The sequence below is a fragment of the Heloderma suspectum genome, chromosome 2 (assembly GCF_057233095.1).
Source record: "Heloderma suspectum isolate Gila_16-S chromosome 2, 16-S_ref, whole genome shotgun sequence".
Taxonomy (NCBI): Eukaryota; Metazoa; Chordata; class Lepidosauria; order Squamata; family Helodermatidae; genus Heloderma; species Heloderma suspectum.
The window spans coordinates 163,586,403-163,608,189 of NC_139459.1; the positions used below are offsets into that span (position 1 = coordinate 163,586,403).

Below are 21,787 nucleotides of genomic sequence, written 5' to 3' on the forward strand. Positions count from 1 at the left end.
TCCTCTGCCACCTCCCCCTCAAGGGCCCAGCAACTTACATGTGGCACTGCAGAAGGCAGAAGTGGTGGCAGACACGTTACCTTCTTGGCCACCTTGCGTGCCATTTTTTGGCAAAAATGCAGGATATAAATAAAATACATAAATAAAATGAATTTGAACCAACACAGATGTAATGTATGCCATTAGTGCAGGACCACACAGCTGCATAAATTCTACTTGGTAGCTGTTACAGATCCAGGAGGGGAGATTACTTTCTCTACTGGTGGACCCCCTTATTTACAAGGGTTCCCCTTGAAGGAATTACTGATAGGCTGCCCCCAGTCAAGATGAAACTCCTGCCACACCCTAGTCCAATGGTAGGCAACATGGTGTTTTGGACTACAATTCCCATCAGGCCCAACCAGCATGGACAATGGTCAGGGATTATGGGAGTTGTCATCCAAGGTCCCAGGTTCAATCCCCAGCATTCTTCAGGTAGAGCTGGAAATACCCCTGTCTGAAATCCTCGAGGGCTGCTCTCAGACTGTGTACACCAGTATCCTTCAACCTTTTCACTCCCTGAATCCAGACTCATACTTTTACAGGAATCTGAGTTCAGTAAAAGCCACCCCCTTAATGGAGACTAGCTCTTGTTTTCTTCAGTCATGTGATAACCCTCTATTGTCAGTGGCCTAGCCAGCAAATCAGAAAATTACGTAATGGCTGCACCCACCTTTGTAAGGACTCTTTACTTGAATGCTAAAAGAGCTGGACAGTTCTATCTAGACAAAACACTGTGCAGAAGAGGTGACATTTTGGATGCATTCTGGGGAAGAAAGAGATGAGATCGGCCTACTCAGGCATCCCAGCATGGTGCCAACTTACCAGATACTCTAGGGGGCATTGTTGAGCTATATCAGAATATAGGGTGTTTTTTTGGTCACAGTAGACAATAGCATGAAGAGGACAGCCATATCCTTCCAAAATTGTCCAAAAGGAAAGGATACACACACACTCTTTCCCAGCGAGCACTGCTAGAGGAAAAGGAAAGTGACCTGCCACAAACATCCGTCACATGTAGCTGGCACCTCCCAAGTGGGTGTATATCTCTATATTCAGCCAGTGATACCCTTAAGTTCATAGCCCATTCCCTAGAATCCTATGTCTCACAACAGCCAGATAAGCACTCAGACTATTGGATGAATCAGCAAGGATGTGATCCAGACCACGGTGCTGCCAGACATATGTGGCACCTTGCATTCCCCTCCTCCCTATCTCTCTCATGAGGTGGAAATAGGGATGGCTGTGAATTTCTCCACGAATCTCGGGGAGGCCGAATGCCAACACATTCGGCCCCCTGAAATTGTTGGTGAAATTCTCCGCCCCCCCCCCCCCCCGGGATGGGACTTACCTCCCTCGAATGTCCCTCTCGGCGGCGGGTCCCGGCGGCGTTTCGGCGGGGGCCGGTCTTCCAACCAGCTGCTGCCGCCGCCATTACAAGGTGAATGAAAAAAAAACAACAACACACCCGTGATAGGCTACGTAACGATTAACGTAGCCTATTGCGGCTAGATTTCCAAAGTCAGCCGCGATAGGCTACGTTAATCGTTACGTAGCCTATCACGGGTGACTTTGGGGGGAAAAAAAAAGCATGTATGCAAATGGCGGCGCCCATGGGCGCCGCTATTTGCGTTCCTTATTTGGGCCCGGGTAGTCTACGTAAAGATTTACGTAGACTACGGCGAAAATAAGGGCAACGCAATTTGCTGATTGACTGCATTTGCGTTGCCCTTATTTTCACCGTAGTCTACATAAATCTTTACGTAGACTACCCGGGCCCAAATAAGGAACACAAATGGCGGCGCCCATGGGCGCCGCCATTTGCATACACGCTTTTTTTTTCCCCCAAAGTCACCCGTGATAGGCTACGTAACGATTAACGTAGCCTATCGCGGCTGACTTTGGAAATCTAGCCGTGATAGGCTATGTTAATCATTACGTAGCCTATCACGGGTGTGTGTGGTGTTTTTTTTAATTCACTTTTGTATTTCGCAGCCAGGGAGATGGGGCGCTTCTCCCCGGCCTGAATTTCTGCCGGGCGAGGCGGGGCGCCTCCCCCCCCAGCCTGAATTTCAGCCGGGCGAGGCAGGGCGCCTCCCCCCCCGGCCTGAACTTCGGGGGGAGAACCGAAGCGCCTCCCCCCCCACCGCGAAGCAAGCTGCGGGACCAGGTAAGTGACTTTCGTACATTACTTGGTGGAAATGACTCCAAAGCCCTCTGAAGCAAACAGATTATAAAGCTACATTGCTGAAAAGGGGAGGGAGGGGGGAGAGCATTTGCAGCCCCCAGGTTCTTGGCCATGACCTGCCCCCACATTCAACATGTAGGCTGATACTGAATTTCCCATGGTGCATTTACCTACCAGGCCCCTCCCTCCATCCGCATTGCTTACATCTACACAGAGATCACTTTCTGCATCAAAAAACACAGCACTGGTAAACACAAGCTTTAAGATCTCCTCTCCATTGTCTTTCATTATGGGAAAACCACCCCGAGGACTCACAGAAAGGGCTGTGACTCAGTGTTGCCCTGCACATAGAAGGTCCCAGGCTCAATCCCTAGCATTCATCAGGTAGGGCTGGAAATACTCCTGCCTGAAATCCTGGAGTAGCCTTCAACCTTTTAAGACCCCGAATCCACCTTTAGCCCAAACATGCATTTGCGGTCCCACTTCTTAATTTTTTACCATATATTTGTATGGTGATTGTGCTGCTGCTGTGACCCTCCTTAGATCAGAATGTGACCATGACATGGATCCCCAAACCCATGAAGATCAGTGGTGTACTAAGCCCCACTGTCTGGCTTGGTATAAGGCAAGTTCTGATGTTGCCAATGGGCAGGAAAGGGGAGACAGCTGGGGTGCTGCCACTGTCCCTCCCTCGCCACCCCCTGCCTTGGATGCTGAAGAAACACAATCAAGTAAGTCGGGGCGTTTAAACAAACAAACAAAAATTTAAATAACCAAATACTTGGAGGGAGTAAACAAATGCGGAAAGGTGTTAAGCACAGAAATCCATCTCTCTCCTCCTCCCTTTCTCACACACAGAGCGCAGTTACCATGGCAATAGATAACAAAGCTACGAAAGAATCATAGAATAGTAGGGTTGGAAGGGGCCTATAAGACCATCGAGTCCAACCCCCTGCTCAGTGCAGGAATCCAAGTCAGAGCATCCATGACAGATGGCTGTCCAGCTTCATCTTGCATGCCTCCAGTGTGGGAGAGCCCACCACCTCCCTAGGTCATTGGTTGCCGTATTGCTCTGACAGTCAGGAAGTTTTTCCTGATGTTCAGCCAAAATCTGGCTTCCTGTAACTTGAGCCCATTATTCCGTGTCCTGCATTCTGGGATGATCAAGAAGAGATCCTTGCCTTCCTCTGTGACAACCTTTCAAGTACTTGAAGAGCGCTATTATATCTCCCCTCAGTCTTCTCTTCTCAAGGCTAAACATGCCCAGTTCTTTCAGTCTCTCCTCATAGGGCTTTGTTCCCAGTCCCCTGATAATCTTCACTGCCCTCCTCTGAATCCTCTCCAGTTTGTCTGTATACTTCTTAAAGTGTGGTGCCCAGAACTGGACACAGTACTCAAGATGAGGCCTAACCAGTGCTGAGTAGAGGGGAACTAGTACTTCACTTGATTTGGAAGCTATACGTCTATGAATGCAACCCGAAATAGCATTTGCCTGTTTCTGTCTTCCAGAGTATTAGCTATTCCGCCCAATTTTATGTCATCTGCAAATTTGATCAGCATTCCCTGCACCTCCTCCTCCAAGTCATTAATAAAAATGTTGAAAAGCACTAGGCCCAGGATTGAGCCCTGCAGTACCCCACTTCTCACCTCTCCCCAGTTTGAGAAGATCCCATTGATAAGCACTCTTTGAGTCCGATTCTGTAGCCGACTGTGGATCCACCTGACAGTTGCTTCATCTAACCCACTTTGAGCTAGTTTGCTCATCATGATATCATGGGGCACTTTGTCAAAAGCTTTGCTGAAGTCGAGGTATGTTATGGCCACAGCATTCCCACAGTCCACAAGGGAGGTTACCTGATCAAAAAATGAGATCAGATTAGTCTGACAGGATTTGTTCTTGACAAATCCATGTTGGCTTCGAGTAATCACTGCATTGTTTTCAAGGTGCTTCCAGATGGATTGCTTTATCATCTGCTCCAGAATTTTCCCAGGGATTGATGTCAGGCTGACTGGTCTGTAATTCCCAGGTTCCTCCTTTTCACCCTTTTTGAAGATAGGGACAACATTTGCCCTCCTCCAGTCATCTGGCACTTCACCTGTCCTCCATGATTTCTCAAAGAGAATAGACAGTGGTTCTGAGAGTTCTTCTGCCAGTTCCTTTATTACTCTAGGACGCAGTTCATCTGGCCCTGGATATTTGAACTCAAAAGTAATAGGTGTTCCTTGACCATATGCCTATCAATCTCAAGCTGCAATCCTGCCCCTTCGGCCTGTACTTCGCCTTTGCCAGGGGGCTCATAGACCCTTTTTCGGGAGAAGACTGAGCCAAAGTAGGAATTGAGCACTTCTGCCTTTTCTTTGTCATCTGTTATCATTTTGCCGTCCTTATTTAATAGCTGAACCACAATTCTTTCCTCTTTTACTATACACATATCTGAAGAAAGCCTTTTTGTTGCTTTTAGCATCCCCCACTAACCTCAGCTCGTTCTCAGCGTTAGCCTTCCTGATGCCATCCCTGCAATTCTGTGCTACCTGCCTGTATTCTTCCTTTGTAGCTTGGCCTTCCTTCCATTCCTATATTTGTTCTTTTTTGTTTTCAGGTCATCTCTAAGCTTTTTGTGAAGCCACATTGGCTTCTTCTGTTGTCTTCCTCCTTTTTTTCTTGTTGGAATTTTTTGTAATTGTGCCTTTCCTTTTTTTTAGAAACTCCCACCCATTTTGGACTCCTTTTCTCATTAGAGTTGCTTGCCATGGGACCATACTTGCCATTGTTCTGAGTTGATTAATATTGGCTTTCCTAAAATCCAGAGTATGTGTTTGGCTACACTCGGCTTTTGCTTCTTTTAGAACCATGAACTCAAGTATAACATGGTCGCTTTCCCTAGAGTTCCTGTAACTGCTACTTTATTGACTAAGTCATCTCTGTTGCTTAGGATCAAGTCAAGGATAGCTGATCCTCTAGTCCCTTCCTCTACTTTCTGTAGGAGGAAATTATCAGCAACACAAGTCAGGAATCTCTTGGAGGGGCTATGTTTTGCAGGATTTGTCTCCCAACAAATATCGGGGAAATTGAAGTCCCCCATTACTACTACATCATGCTTCCTTAAAACATTGGCTATTTGCTTTTCAAAAGTTTCATCCTCGTCTCCTCCTTGATTGGGTGGCCGGCAGTAGACTCCGACCACCAGGTTCCTTGTATTTTTTGCTCCATTTATTTTAACCCAGATGCTCTCGATGGGGCTACCAAACTCATCCTCCTCTTTTTCTGTGCAGAGATATGTATTTTTAACATATAGTGCAACCCCACCTCCCTTTCTGTTCCTCTTGTTCTTTTTGAACAAGTTATATCCTTCAATTGCTGTATTCCAGTCATGAGAGTCATCCCACCAAGTTTCAGTTATACCTATCAAGTCGTAATTTCCCTCCTGTATTAAGAGTTCAAGTTTGTTCTGTTTGTTTCCCATACTCTGGGCATTAGTGTATAGACATCGAAGACCATGTGCTTCATGGTCTGGCTTTCTTCCTACATGTGTCTGAAGACTATTATTGGGCGCTATCAGAGCTGTTCTCTCCGTTGCAGTGCATGCGCCTACGTCCGTTGTTACCCCCAACTTTACATCTCCCTTCCCCGTAGGATTCAGTTTAAAGCCCTCCTGATGAAGTTCTTCATGCAGTGAACAAACACATTCTTCCCAGCCATTGTGAGGTGCAACCCGTCCCTTGCCAACAGTCCATCTTCCAGAAAGTATAGCCCGTGGTCCCAGAATCCAAATCTCTCGCGTCGGCACCACCTTCGGAGGTGCCGGCATGAAAGAAATATTATTATGGTTGGGTGGATCACTTCCCCAGATTTTGCGCAGGTAGTATTTTCAAAGTTAATTTGTTCTCCATCACCACTCACTATGATTCCCATATTACAGATATGGAGGTGAAAGAAGAGAGAGACCTGCTTAGAGTCACCCAGTAAACCAATAGCCAAGTAAGGATTTGAACCCAGGTCTCTTGAGTCTAGGTCTAATATTCTAACCACTGAATCACACTGGCCTGGTCCGCATGTCATTAGGGTGTTACTAAGCCACAGTGGCTTGTTAACCACCCCCGTGCATGCTGGCTCATTTCCCTAATTACCCTCATCGAACGTGGGTTGTTGTATCATCCAAACTCAGTGAGGGTGGCTTGTTGGGGTGGTTAAGAAACCACCCAGAATCCATGGCCTGTTGTAGGGTGGTTTGTTGACCAACCCAACAAGCTACCCTTGCTGGGTTTGGATGACATGAGAAGCCACAATGGGGTGTGTGAATTGGCAACCTGGCGCCCACAGGCGCCGCAACCCACCGTGGCTTACATAAGCTACGGTGGGCTGCAGTGATCATGCAAACCAAGTCACAGGCTCTTAAAGTCTGACTTCATGATTTTATCACTAATGCAACACACAAACAACAATGCTGAATAGTCTCACTTCTTATTTGGCCTCCAGAGATCATCTAAACAGAATTTCTATTAATGTTTGATGTTTCATTTTAGAGAGCAAAAAATAAAAGAATGCTCCACGCACACCTTCCCCTTGTGAAAAGAGGCTAAAGAGTCTTCGCCCAGAAGGAGATACATATGTCATAACACAAGCCATGACTACCAGGCAGCATCAAGGAATGTTGCTTGCCCATGGTTGCAGATGTCTATGGGGCTCAATCAGGTAACTCATGGGAGGTGAGGGTGTCAGGGGCTCCCAATTCCTCTAGTCCTGACATGCAGGATCCTTTGGTCCATTTTGCTGTAGTAAAAGCTCACTGGAAGGAGCAGTGAGAGGCTCGTCTTTGTTGTGTTCACCTGCCAGCCCCCCTCCTTCTGTCCCCATTGCTCACACAGAGATCATAAAAATCTCCTTGCATGAAGAAAACAAGCCTGTCAGTGAGAAGAGGCTGGCCTAGAACCAATTCCTACTGTGCTGCATTTCTCTTTGCACAGAGCTTTTTATATGGGGGGTGTTGGAAATTGAAGTGGGTTCAGATTATTCTCCTGCAATTAGCCTTAAACAAATACAGCAGGGGGAAAGAGACATATCTCCTGCATAAAGGTACTGGGAACACAGGACCATAAGGAATAAAGCAGTGGAGGCTGGTGGCTTCAACATCAGTGGGGTGGTGAATCTACTCTGGGTTTCAGTTAGAACCAGTCAGAACTCTATCCAAGGTGTGGATAGCTCCTTTAGTTCTGACTGGTTCTGACCGAAACCAGGAGTGGATTCACCGCCCCACTGATGTCAGAACCACCAACCTCCACTGGATTACCCACTGCTTTTTCTGGCTTCTTCCTTTCCACAAAAAAACTGTTAAGGAGGGAAAACCAGAATAGCTGCACAAAGTCTTTTGATGGGTAGTGCTAGGAGTCCTCCGTCCGGAAGCACCTTGGGGCAGTTCCTCTACAAGTGCAAGCCGCAGGGCCAGGCAACAGAATTCAAAAAGGTGGTTCAAGAGAACAGGACTGAGGCAAGTGCCTGAGTGACCAACAGGCAAAGCAAGGCCCCGTATCGGGGTGGGATGCAGGCAGGAGTTGATGGCCTCAAGGCAGAGTCCAGCAACAAGACACGCAAAGTGCTCACACACCAGCTCTTACCCAGGATCACGGGTAAATGGAGACAGTCATACACAGATGGGGGTGGGCAGAGCAAGGCCAGGGCCCCCAAGACTGCATGGGCTCAGAGGGCCCACAGACGACAAAGGGAAGAGGTGGCAGCTGGGGAATAAGCTCACCCAGCTGTCAAAAGGGCACCTCAGTTCAAGGCTCCTTGCAGCTGGAGGCCCGTAGGCAAGGGTCGGCAACCTGGCGCCCTCCAGATGTTTTGGACTACAATTCCCATCAGCCCCAGCCAGCACGGCCAATGGTGATGAGAGTTGTGGTCTAAAACATCTGGAGGGCACAAGGTTGCCTCCCCTTGCCCTTGCATACTGAATGCCTACTTACTACTTACTTAATGCCTGCTTACTCTGATCAATCTGAATTATTCTGAGGACTGGAAGTGAATACAGAGTCAGTGCACAGAGAACCAACTCTGCAAACATTCACCATGCAACAAACAGAGTGGAACCTCTCCAACCAGATCCCAGCAAAAGGCCACTCACTGCATCAAACCCTACCCCAGAGGCCATTAGCAGAGATAGACAAAAGCAGCTGACTGGAGACAGGAAGGGTGGGTGGGCATCCTGACCCCAGGGGCTTCCTGCTCTGCTAAAAAGTATAATCCACTATCAACAAGCATCCAATGGAAAAGGAAAACAAAGCTTTTAAAAATAGCAGCACAGCAGGGGAGGGGGAGGGAGAAGGGCTTTGCTTTTGAGGCACAGAGAAACTCAAAACTCGGCTGACAGGAGCGCAACGGGGAAGGGCAGGAGCAGCCAGACAATGGCCGTGAGAGACTGTCTAGGGAACAGAGATCAGGGTTCCAACCCAAAAAATTCCCGGTGCCTCAGGAAACAAGGAGAAGGGGGAGAGCATGGATTCGGCCACTGCACATGGCAGCTCCATGTCCTCCTCCAGAAGACACAGATATACAATGAACATAAATCAAATGTATCCAAAACTGCAGATACTGACCAGGAAGAAACAAAAGACAAAGAGATGTGAAAGGGAGGCATTCTTCACTGACAGACCTCCCACTGCTAAAGAAAGAGGAGCGGCCAACTGCAGACTGCCCCCAGCTCAACATTCCCGAAGCAGGTCTCAAAATCACTACAACACAGTCATCCTGCAGGCTTCGGGGACGGCGAAGCAGGTCTCAAAATCACTACAACACAGTCATCCTGCAGGCCTCGGGGACGGTGAAGCAGGTCTCAAAATCACTACAACACAGTCATCCTGCAGGCCTCGGGGACGGCATTCGTGAAAAGGTCTGGGAACCCCTGGTCCCATGGCAAGATCACAGGCTACCAAATTCCCATGGTAACTTCACATGCTGAGGTTATTATGTGTGTGCAAACTCCCAGCACCAGTTGCCACTCATCCAGATTCTAAAATAAAAACCCAGTCCCTCTCACTGCCTCTGGAAAATCCCCCAAATCAGTCCTCAGGGACTTGCCACATGATGACCAATGCTACCTGTTGGAATGTGCCGGCACATCTGCTCAAAAGAAAACAACCCTCTGCCTGGTGATTCCACAGCTGGCTCTACCCTCGGGCAGAGGAGCCATCAAGGGGTGGTGGGGAAGCAGTAGCACACGCCACTGGGAATCTCTCCTCTAGGCTTCCAGTGGACTTGGTAACAGTCATGTGCAGGCCAGGAAAAGAAACAAGTCAAGTGATAGCAGGGAGAAGAGGGAGACCCGAACCAGCATCTCGCTTGAGGTCTGCTTGGAGTGGTGGTACCTAGCTGGGCTGGGCTGGGGTGGTAACCTGTAGCTACTTCAGGCCAGTTGGAGTTCTCTCCCAGGAAACAAAGATCATTGGTGACCTGCAAAGGAAGAGAATGGTTCCCAGGAAAAGGGAAGGCCCATCGCTTAGCTGTACAGCACACGCTTTACACTAGCCTCCCCCATCCTGGTGCTCTCTGCATGCATAGGACTACAACTCCCATCATCTGCAGCCAGCATGGGGATATTGGCTGGGGATGCTGGCAGTTTTAGTCCAACAAATCTGTGGATTTGATTTCATTTGGTGGCATCTCTAGTCCAAGGATCTGAGAAAGGAGGGCTAGAAGGAGCTCTCCGGAGACCACAGAGAGCGCCCAGCAGCCCACTGGCCTGACACATTAGGGCAGGGGTGGGCAACACGCAGACCTCCAGAGGTTGTTGGACAGCGACTCCCATCATCCCTCACCAATGACTGGGGCTAATGGGAGTTGCAGTCCAGCAACATCTGGAGCACTATCCGCCCCTGGGGCCCACCCCTGCATAGAGGGGTACAAGGAGCTGCCTTATACCTTCTAAGCACAACTTCTGAGGCTGCTTCCAGACAGAGGGCTTCTAGCACTACCTGCTAGGAGCCATTGTGCAGCTATGCTGTCTTTTTTCTCCTTAACCGATTTTCTGTGGTAAGAAAAAAAGACTGAAAAGGTGGGAAAACATGGGAGTCTTATGGGTGGAAGAGGAACCCTCACCAGTTTGTCTTCATCCTTCTTAAAGTGCGGTGCCCAGAACTGGACACAGTACTCCAGATGAGGCCTAAGCAGTGCTGAGTAGAGGGGAACTAGTACTTCCCGGGATTTGGAAGCGATGCTTCTATGAATGCAGCCCGCAAGAGCATTGGCCTTTTTTGCAGCCACATCACATTGTTGGCTTGTATTCAGCTTGTGATCGACAACAATTCCAAGATCCTTCTCGCTTGTCGTGTTGTTGAGCCACGTATCGCCCATCTTGTAACTGTGCATTTGGTTTCTTTTTCCTAGGTGCAGAACTTGGCATTTATCCCTATTAAATGTCATTCTGTTGTTTTCTGCCCAGCGCTCCAGTCTATCCAGATCACTTTGAATTTTGTTTCTGTCTTCCAAAGTATTAGCTATCCCGCCCAGTTTTGTGTCATCTGCAGATTTGATCAGCATTCCCTGCACCTCCTGCTCCAAGTCATTCATAAAAATGCTGAACAACACTGGGCCCCACTCGTTACCTCTCCCCAGTACAGGCTTACCATCCAGACACAGGCTTACCATCCCAGTGAGAATTACAAAATTGGCTACCAGAAAGTTTAATGGTGTAGAGGTGGGGCAGAAGAGGAGTAACAAGGAAGTAGGGCTTATGGCTAAAATCTCAAGAGATACAACAGGCAGCATTAGTAGTGAAAGCAACCAATTTTTCTCCCCTCACGTCGGGCCAGCCTGCACAGGACACGCATGTAAAAGACGTGCATATCACAGGGGTAGGATTTCATGGGGGGGGGGAGTGAATTGTGGAATGAAATGTACAAGCCCCCCACCCCTGAGGGCCAGATCTTTATGTGAACACAGCCCTCCATTCCTAACACAGGCTGGGCGAGAGGCCTGCACATAACCCACCTCGAAGAGACATCTGGGTGCGGCTGCTCTTGGTGTCAATGCACGGAATTAGTGCAAACTTCAGGGGTTCAGGGTTGGCTCCAGATGAGTGGCTGTGCCCACACCCCTCCCGGGGAGAAAAGGAAACAGCAGCCTGGGAAGCCCCTGAAGACTTGGAATGCAAGACAAAGCATCCCATTGTTCAAATGCCCAAATGAGGCTTTTGTTCAGTTGGGAAATATTGGCCCAAGAAAGGATGGAGCCATTTTTAGAAAACAGGGCTGGGCTGGTACAAGGCATGTTCTTACCTGCCCGCCCCCCACCCAAGGGCTGCCCTGCACGATGCAAGAAGTGTGTGGCCTAGGATCTCTTGCAATACTGGAATGAACGCTGGGCAGTCTGAGCATTGCATCCCAGCATCCTCTTCCACTTTGCAAGGGATTCTGGGGCATATGTCTTGGATCAAACTCCCAGCAATATTGTCACCAGCTAAATTGCTTGTGCAGACCTACCTCACCATGAGATCCCAGTCAGCTCCCTCTGAGAGCAGCTGCAGGTCAGCATCTCAACCAAAGGGCAGTAGAACAAGGAAGATGGAAAGAAGAGTGCTTTGCGGTAGGACAGGGGTGGAGAGATGTGTGCACTGAACCAAGGGAACGCTAAAGCTGAAATAAGAGTGCACAGAGGTTTGGATGGAGGGGAGCCGTCATTTACTTGTTTATGGTATGTATACACTGCTTTTCAATGAAATCTTCAAACCGGTTTACAAAAATATAAAATATCAATACAGCTGAAAACAATGAAAGCAGATATCAACAACAAAACAGCAGAAAAGTGATAAAATCATAGCAACAGAATTAACCCAGCTACTATTAAGGTTTTAAAACACCCTGGGAAGATTAAAATGCTTTTGCCTTATGCCCCAAAGACATAAAGATGGTTTCTAGTGAGCCTTCCTGAAGAGGGCATGCTGGAGGCATGGTGCTACAGCTGAAAAGGCCCTCTCCCCAGTAGTCACCTGCTTGATCTGGAGAAGGGCTTCCAAAGATGATAATGTTAAGGTATGGGCAGGCACATGTGGGAGAAGGCAATACCCAGGTTCCAAGCCATTTATAGTTTTAAAAGGCAAGTAACAGCACTTTGAACTGAGTTTGGAAATGGACCAGCAAGCTGTCCTAAGACCAATGAAATATATTCCCTTTGGGGGGACAGTAGGGAACAGTAGCCTAACTGCTGTCTTTTGGACAAAGTTTAGTTTCTGAGCAGTCTTCAAAGGCAGCTCCACAAACAATGCATTGCAGTACTCTAGTGTAGCGGTTATGAGAGCATGTCTAACCTAAGCCATTGCAAGCATAAGAGCTAGTGGGGGTGATGACAGTGCAAGCCCAAGGGAGCTGGACAAGGAAGGGAGGAAATTGAACATTTTAGCACAGGGTGGGCACATGCGTGCTGTGTGTGAAGAAAGCAGAATGAGCGCATCAGTTCTTCAAGAGATAGGCAGAACGGCTCTAGCCCTTTCCCCCTATATGGAAGCAATTTTCTCCAAAAATAAACAATATTGCAGGCTGCTACATGAGAACTTCCTCCTGCCGACAGAGAAATCTTGGCAATGATGGGGGAGGCACAGAGTATGAAACATCAACCCGGTGGGATAGCAGGGAGCAAGGAATTCAGCAGCCAGGCTTTTCCAGGAGCAGGAAGTGGGCGGGGAGGGGAGAGTAAAGGGTTTGCAGGCAGAGTGGGCCTGAAGCAGCAAAAGTCAAACTTGGGAAAGTGGAAATAGGATTTCCCTTCCAGAGGTCAGCAGGACAAGGAGAACTGGCTGGTTGAGCAGGAGGTCATAAGAGCACTTGACCCTTCCAAGGGTCAGGATAGCAGGCTACTAAATTTGGTACAAGTGTGGACTGTGGAGTGAGCTCTTATTCAGGTTTCTAGCCAACCAGGGCTGGCCCAAGGCTGCTGGAGAAATTATAATGGATTCAAAGCAAGCTGTGGTCACAGCCCCTTTATTTTTGACCCGGGGGTGCTGCTTTTCATCAGCCCACACGCTGATGTGTGTACGCACACCCACGCTGGGACATGGCTATCTGAGCCCCCTGCCATGGGCAAAAACTGCTACCGGAGCAGCCCTAGGTAGATCTGAGTGGCAGCACATGGCCTCCACTTGTGCCTCTACCACAGAACCCAAGCACCTGGCTTCTCCACAAGGACGAGTGTCAGTCCAGGTAGAAAATAAGTCCCCAGCGGCATGCTTTCCAAGGATCGTGCGAAGTTCCTCAAAGCTATCCCCCACCTGAGGTCTTTTCAGCACCTCCCATTGGGTGAAACACCTGCTGGTTCTTGCCCTTCCAAGTCCCCTTCTTCCAATTTGCCACAACACTGAGAAGTCTCTTAGCTGGAGATGGCATCTGTCTGCAGGAGCTCCTAAGCCAAGGGCATGTTGCAAAGGTGATTTTCGGCAAGACTTTGCCGACTTCAGTGCCCTGATAACCAGCCTCCAACAGGGCTCATTACCAGATCCTGAAACTGAGCCATTTTTCACACCCAACCCTTCTTCTCCAAGCCTTACAGAAGCCATGGTAACAACGACCTCATATAGAGCCAAAACAAATGCAGGAGCTCATTTGCATGTAAATGTTTAAAAACCAGAATCATCCATCCACTCTGTGCACAGAAGCAGTCTCCTTCCAATCTACAGGCCAAGATGCCGCAGTCAACTGGCTAGCCTGCAAGAGTTGATCTTCCCCAACTTTCTCCTCTGTTTGGGACCAAAGACTTCCTGGTTCCTGCCGCCTGGTCTTTCTTCCTGACTGGCTGCGGCCCCCATGTAAGCCTTTCCAGATGAGATTAGCCACAATCCTGGAGATTGGACAACCATGGCCATTAGCTACAACTTCCCTACTGCCACGTGCCTTTTCAAGCCTTTGGCTCTTTGACTATTCCTCACCCTGCTCCAACTCTCTCTCCTCAGACACTGATCTTTGCTTTCCCTGGCCTGATCACAGAACTCCTCTTGTCCTCAAGTGAACCAACCATGGAAAGTCTATTAATGAAACCACAGCTGCCAGCCCCTGAACCACAGCTTGATGGATTCGTGCCATTAGCTCAGAAGCTGCCATTGGAAGAGGTGAGACTTCCGCCTTTGATGCTGACACAAACACAATGGAAAAGTCAGGTCTCAGAAGACCATGTCCAGAATTCCAGATGGTGGATCACACTGAATTCCAGTTCTGCCGCTGACTGACTTGATGCTTTAGGCAAATCACTCTCATGCAACCTCAGCCACAACACACGGTTGATTGTCCACCTTGAGCCTTACCAATCTATGAACGTACATCAATCTTACTTTATGAAGCAGGGATGGGAGGGGACCTGAACTCATCACAATGGAATGAGATGAGATTAGCCAGATGGTGGATGCTGAGCCAATTACCTTTCAACAGCCCCAACTCTATCACCTCAACCCACTTGGAGTATTACTTCAGCCTGACAGATAAGGAGTCAGCTACCATCACCCTGTTGCTCCCAGGAATCTCTCCCAACAGGCCAGAGGAAAACATTGATGCACTGCCCTTGGAAACAGAAATGTGACTGGGAAATTTGGGCAGAGACACACAGTTGGTATCTGCAGCATTGGGAAGAATTTGGAGCGTCCTTCTAATCCATGCAGGAACATACACCCTGCCCAGGAATAAAAGGGAAGAGAAGGTGCAGGTTCACTCCAATTTTCAACTCCAGACACCATAGAAGAAGCCACAATTGTGAGCAGCAAGGGATTATCTCACCTCATTCAGTGTCCCCCCTGCCCCTGGCTGGAGGGAAGGCAGCATGCTGATCCCACATGTTTGTCTCCCTTTTGTCCTCCCTTCATTTCTACCCAACAGTCCCAACATATCACTAACCCAGCAAAACAACATGGTCATTTGATCTTCTGCAATTGGTGCAGACAGAGAATGCATGCATTTTACCCTAGAATAATCAGTTCCAAATAACCATCAGCATCCACACCTGTTTTTGCATGTGCAAACACTGACTCAAACTAACAATCACTACAACGTGTAAAAATGCCCTGGGAGTGAGAAAAAGGCACTCTTTTAACTACGCCAAGAGCTTGTTCACATATTACAGTTTCAGTGGCTGTACTCTCAAGGTTAATATTCCCTGTCTAGGATATTCCATCCACATGCTGTCCCTTGGGTAGAGATGTGAAGGCCTGGGAAAAAACTGGAAAATTTGGGGGGAAAAGTTTTTCCCCCTTTTCCTCCCCAAAGACAATTTTTGGGGTTTTTTTTCGAAAAATTTGAAAAATTGAACAGCTCTGTTGAAGCCACAGCTCAAGAACTGGTTGCAAGCAAGGCAGGGTAGCCGCAATCCAGCAATATTCAAACAAGGAAAACCTCTCTGGATCCAAGCATTCTCTTTGTGTTGTAGCTTTTAAAAGAGCCACAGGCCAAAACGTGACCCAGTGCTGGGTCTGTGGTGCTCATAACACTGCCTAGAACATCTCACCACCTGTTTTGGAATCTAATCTCCTAACTTGGAAGAGTCCAAAGCAAAAACCATGGTTTTTACCCTCTCGGCTCAGGCCTGGATTAAGGCCGTGATGGACCAAGCACTCACTTGGAAAGGCAATATTGTTTGAGCTGCCAACAAAGCAGTGGGTGAGTCCAGATGTGTTCCATTGTGGACAAGGTTCCTTAGCTCAGTGGTAGAGCACCTACTCTGCATGCAGAATGACACACATTCAATCCACACTTAAAAGGATCTCAGGTAGAGGTCTTTCCCAGCACGAGACCCTTGAAGCCTTGGGAGCAGCTGCTAAGACAGTGTTGGCAATACTGGTCTAGATGAATCAACAGCCTGATTGATTACAAGGCAGCTTCATATGCTGGCTCACTTCCAGGTCTCTTGCACTAGAACTGATCGAGTTGGGGTGTATCTCTTGGATTTTACAATCACCAGGGGAAGCAAAACAGCTTGGGTTGTCGGCAAACAAATTCTGGGCTGCAGTCATCCCTGGGACAAAGAAAGAACAACATTCTCTTGTTGACATTTTGACATGGCAAACCTTCCAGTGCCATATTCCTGAACTCCCCCAGTTTACAGGGAGTATCTTTTTCAAAAAGTAATACCCTGCATGACTTTGGACAAGTGCTGCCAAGGCAATCCAGGTGCACGTCGCCTTTCTTTATGACCAGTCATGCACCGAAGGGTTCCCATAGAGTGCTTTGTTCAAAGGTCCCGTTCTGTAGAATGCTGCGCCATATGGAAATAAAACTTCTGAAGCCGGGAGAAGACAGAAAACTGGGATGGGGGGAGAGATCCGTCAAGAAACAGAGCAGACGTCAAGATGAAGGGGGCCAAGACAGAGGGAAACTTATCTGAATAGCCTCTCTTTGATTATACATTTTGTTTTGGATTACTCATCAGTTTTGGTGTGTGCAATATTAGCATACCATGGGGAATAATGCTTTTGCAGTATCCACCCTAGCAATCAAGTAAGTTAAGAACTGCTGCCTAAATAATGTTATGGCCACGGCAATCAACATAAACCATGCAAGAACTGAGCTTGTCAAATCAAAGGAAAGCTCTTCAGGATTGTTCATCCTCTTCTCAAACTAATCTTAATGTTATAGGGTAAAATCCACATGCATGACCTCTACTCTTTTTTAGACTCACATAAATTTACTAAACCTGAGATTTTGCAAGCGACTAAAACAGATAATCATGACAGGACTGTTCAGTTCCACTCCTCATATTTTGACTAAAATGATCAAAGGGTGCAATCCTATGCATGTTTAGACAAAAAAAAAAAAAAGTCCTACAACTTCCAGCATTCCCCAGCCAGCCATTCTGGAGTATGCTGGGAGTTGTAGGACCTTTTTTCTGTCTAAATAAGCATAGGATTGCACCCTCAGTCTCTTTTATTGCCCCTTTCAATACTGTGCTGTGGATGCTCCCACATTCTGTGTGGGATTAAAAGTGTGGTAGCTAAAGACTCTGCCATAGGTGTGCAGTAACAGACAACGTAGGACCCCTTTTGCGAGCCCTTCGGTGAAGCTCTGAGATCAGTGAAAAGACTTGAGTGTGTGTGAAATGAATGTTCTTTATTCATTTGGAGTAGAAATCAGGTGGTCTTCATGTTTGATAAGACTAATGAGGATATCTGAGACATTCCATAATTTAATTCTGCTGATCTTGTCAGATCATGTTGATTGGCAATTCAGTTATCATTTTTGGTTGAACTGATTCCCCCCATTGATATAACAGTTAAATGAATGAAATTTTGCCTTGTGCGCTCTATGCTTGGGGAAAGAGTTGATAGTTACTTCCACCCCCACCCCTAACGATGGATATTTAATGGATGGGTCAGTTTGGAATACTACAGTACTTAAAAGAATATGATTAATTAAATACAATTATTTACGTAAGTGTACTCATTTATAACAAGTTCAGTGGTAACTGATCTTTCTGTTATTGTTTGAATTCAATTCTACACATCTAGTTGACATTTAATTTATTACTGCTAATGCTACATCATTTTCATTGTTAACGGTTTTATTATGAAATGGCAAGAGCATTCATTAATAGTTTCCAATTATCACTGCTTGCTAAAGAGAAAAACACAAACCAGCACCACTGCTTCTGTGTGTGTGTATGTGACTTCTCCACCCTAAAATGGGGTAGGTCTGATAACTTTTAAAAGCTCAAAAAATGTTAACATTTCAAAATCCAAAAGAATGCGATGGCACTGCATAACCATGGGAAAAAGACAAAATTTGATTTAAGTGTCTCCTAAGTGGTGAGCCAAGGGAAATTAAATTGGGTAACTGAGCACAGATGCTTTTCTCTTTGATGTTATGCTGAATCCAGAGAGATGGAAGGGGTCTGAGGACTCTCATCATCTTCTGCGTGGACCCTCACCCACAGATGCTTCCAGGCCAAGGGCTCCTAGCTCTACCAATCAAAAGCCACTGTTCAATTATTCCATCTGCTCCTCCTTAACAGATTGCTTATGGAAAGAAAGAAGATGGAAGAAGCAGTGGGAAAACCTGGGGGATTACAAGTGGAAGATGTCATTGTCTGGGCCCCTCGTACAATTCCATGAACAAGGAAGGGTGATTGCATGATCAAAGCTTCATCTGGAAGCTCCCCACAGCTCAAGAACCCAGAAGTCAAGAGTTGTGAAACACCAAAGGATGTGCCTGTAGCGTGGCACCCCAGGAAGGACAACAGGTAAGCCTCTGAGCATGAGTGGGACTTCAGCCACGCAACTTTTAAACAAAAAGGGTCTGTAGCACCTTATTATTATTATATTGTTATTACCTTAGAGACTAACAGTGTTTTATTGCTTAGGCATGAGCTTTCGTGGGCTAAACCCACTTCGTCACATGCAGGAATGGATAGAAACAAGATGGAAAAGTCAGTTACAAGCAGGTAGAGAGCAAACATTTCAGTTTAAAGAGACATCTACAATATTAAAGAAAGAGAACTACAAGATGGGACTTGGACTCTACAGACCGCAATGACAAAGCCATTTGGATGTTCAAGCCAAGTTCCAAGGAGTTATACTTAACAATGAACATCAACTCTGAGGTCTCACGCTGAATTCTGTCCCTAAAGTTTCTCTGTTGCAAGAGAGCCACTCTGAGGTCTGTTATCAAACGACCTGGAAGGTTGAAATGCTCCCCCACAGGTTTGCTAATGTCACCTTTTTAAAGCAGCGGTGCATTTTCGGGCAGACGCTCAGGGTCCTGCTCAGCAAGAGGGCCCTCAAACGCACCACAACTGGCTTACCACATGTTGAAGTAATGCACATTCCTAGCTAAAGAGCCCTAAGGCCGTTCAGTCTAGAGTCTAAAACTACCTAACTGCACCAGTGCACTTTAAGGGCTACTCTCTCCTGTCCACTGTGGGGAAGGGGCAGCAAGCTGGTTGATTTTTGGCAGACGCTCACTCCTGAGAAATTAATTTCCAGAAGAGGGAAGTGTTGAAGGAAGGTGGGAGACCTAGCAGATTATTTTGAGGGGAGCAGCCTGAAAGCTGGGGGGGGGGGGCTCTCCTGTTCTGAGGCTGCCTTTAAGTCCCTATGATGGTAAAAGGGCTCAGTCAGGAAGCAAAGGCAAAGAGCAATGCAAGACACCAAAGCCCTACCTTCTGAATTCTAGAAATCTTCCACAACTCCCCTTGAGACTTCTGGAGATTTCACCAGGTACTGGTGTTTTGCCCATGTGCTTTGGAGTACACCTAACTAGCCATAAAGGCCAGCAATTTGCATTCTTTAAAAGAAGTGAAAGCTGAAAACTTCAGAAACCTAAATTCTGCACCAAATAAACTCTAAAATTGTATAGGATGATCATGGATGTTTGAATAGCCATAAGCTCAAAAGCCACACTGGAGGCATTCAAGATGAAGCTGGACAGCCATCTGTCAGGGATGCTTTGACCTGGATTCCTGCATTGAGCAGGGGGTTGGACTCGACGGTCTTATAGGCCCCTTCCAACCCTACTATTCTATGATTATATGAAAATGTTCAGGGTATCCACCTTAATGTTTCAGAAGCCAGGAACAGAATGCACTATTCATTTCCTGTGCTATCAAAAGAATTGTTGATGTTATTAATACTAATGATGCTTGGCACTGATAAAACACTTTCTGAAGATAATTTGAAGCTTTACGTGGCACATAAATCATCTTGTAATATTTAAGGCAGCCCTGTAGTAACGTATGATAACCATCACCTTATTACAGGCAGAGGTCTGAAGCAGAGAGAAAAGGGCTTGTCTAAGGCCACCTACGCAGTTCATGGCCAAGGCATGAGTTGAACCAGGGATTTTCTGATTCATCACTTAACAGTACAATCCCATACATGTCTACTCTGATCCCACTGAATGCAATGGGGCTGTCTCCCAGGAGCATGAGTCTGGGATTTCAGCCTCACCTCAAAGTCTTTTAGCCACTACACAACTACACTGAGGCATCTGGATTGGTTTGGAAAGAGTTATTTGCGGAGTCCTTGTCAGACTAAGCAAAGTCAAGATTATTTATGCCTTGACATAAATTGTGTGTGCCTGTAACATCACTGGGCCTGATTGAAGCCTCAGCCAATTGTCAGAGCTTAAGATCAGTCAGGATCTGGTTTGTTAAACCCACAAATATGCATAAATATTAATATTCATAGCCTACAAATTAGTTCCACCTTGTCGTGTGGATCATGGGATCTAGCTCATTGAAACGTCTTTTGTATTTTTTTAAAAAAATCCAACCAAGTTTAGCCTTTTAAAAATGTATGCTGTACTTCTGAAAAACTCTTTTTACAATTTTCTCCTAATCCCCCTCCCTCTTCCATTCCAGAGAGTGAGTGAGAAAGTCTCTCTTCTTCACAGAATCGAGCAAAGCAACTAACACTGGCACAAACCCTCTCCAAAAGAAAAATGAAAAATTTTAGCACAACAGGAAAATGTGCCCTCATTTGATACCTATTGGGGAAAGAATTCTCAGGCCCCAACTTTAAAGATGACCAGCAGTTCTGCTCATTCAAGAAAAAAAAGAGGGAGAGGGGATACACCACTCTTAGCTCCTCACACCCTGGTGGTTTTCTATGATACAGAACAAAGACAAAAACTGAACTTCCTTTGTATAAGACAAAATCTTATTGTGCGATTTCAAAACAGCTAAAACCTAAGATGCTTCCAGACAAGTCTTTTATTGTTCAATCACTCTGCCTCAAACACAGAATTTTTTACAGGGTGTCCAGACAATGTAGTCTTCAATTTTGAATCCTCCTATGTTTTCCCGCCACTTCTTCCATCTTTTTCCATACCAGAAAAAACTCTTAAGGAAGAAAAGACAGAATAGCTGCACAATACCTTTTGACTGATAGCACCAGGAGCCCCCTCCATCCAGAAGCATCCTTAGCCTTTTGTAAACAAGAAAAAAAATTGCCTTTAAAACCCACGCAACAGTGTATGAAAACATGTGAATGAGCCAATGAACTGCAATCCAGATTCTTTGGAATGTTGCACAGCAGCGTCGAACAGGGAAGTTGCAATGTTTCATTTAAGTATTCCTAGAATTTCCGAAAACACACAACACAGAGTTTTGGCTCTCTTCATGCATGCCTGTTTAGAATTCCTTTTGTATTTGCTCACTTATGCCCTCACAATCTTCCTGGATGACTAAGGAACATTCAGGTACCTCAATGGAATGTGCCCAGGTAAACAGGTACTACACAGATGGATGCTGCAGTTGGCTTCTGGAGCACTGCATGTTTGGAGGTGCGTGCCTCCCCTACGCATAAGAACATAAGAGCCCTGCTGGATCGGACCAAGGGTCCATCCAGTCCACACAGTGGCCAACCCGCTGCTGACCAGGAACCCACAAGCAGGACACGAGTGCAGCTGCACTCTCTTGCCCATATTCCCCAGCAACTGGTGTACATAGGCTCTGGTACTGGAGGTATCACATAGCCATCAGGACTAGTAGCCACTGATAGCCTTCTTTTCCAGGAATTTGTCTAACCCCCTTTTAAACATGAGTCTCTCATCAAAGATTGGTGGCATATCCATTTACCTGGGCTGCCATGTGAAGCACTAGGGAGG

At 46.8% G+C, this 21,787-nt stretch overlaps 1 protein-coding gene and 1 long non-coding RNA gene across 2 annotated transcripts in view; one reads left to right on the forward strand and one right to left on the reverse strand.

Moving 5' to 3' along the window:
• Positions 1–21,787, reverse strand: part of KANK2 (KN motif and ankyrin repeat domains 2) — a 99,096-nt gene that overhangs the window by 40,353 nt on the left and 36,956 nt on the right. The gene's annotated exons all lie outside the window — the stretch shown is intronic.
• LOC146353075 (uncharacterized) lies at positions 11,646–21,299 on the forward strand. Its single transcript, XR_014787962.1, has 3 exons — positions 11,646–11,909; positions 18,195–18,422; positions 20,541–21,299. It is a non-coding gene; the product is annotated as an uncharacterized LOC146353075 (long non-coding RNA).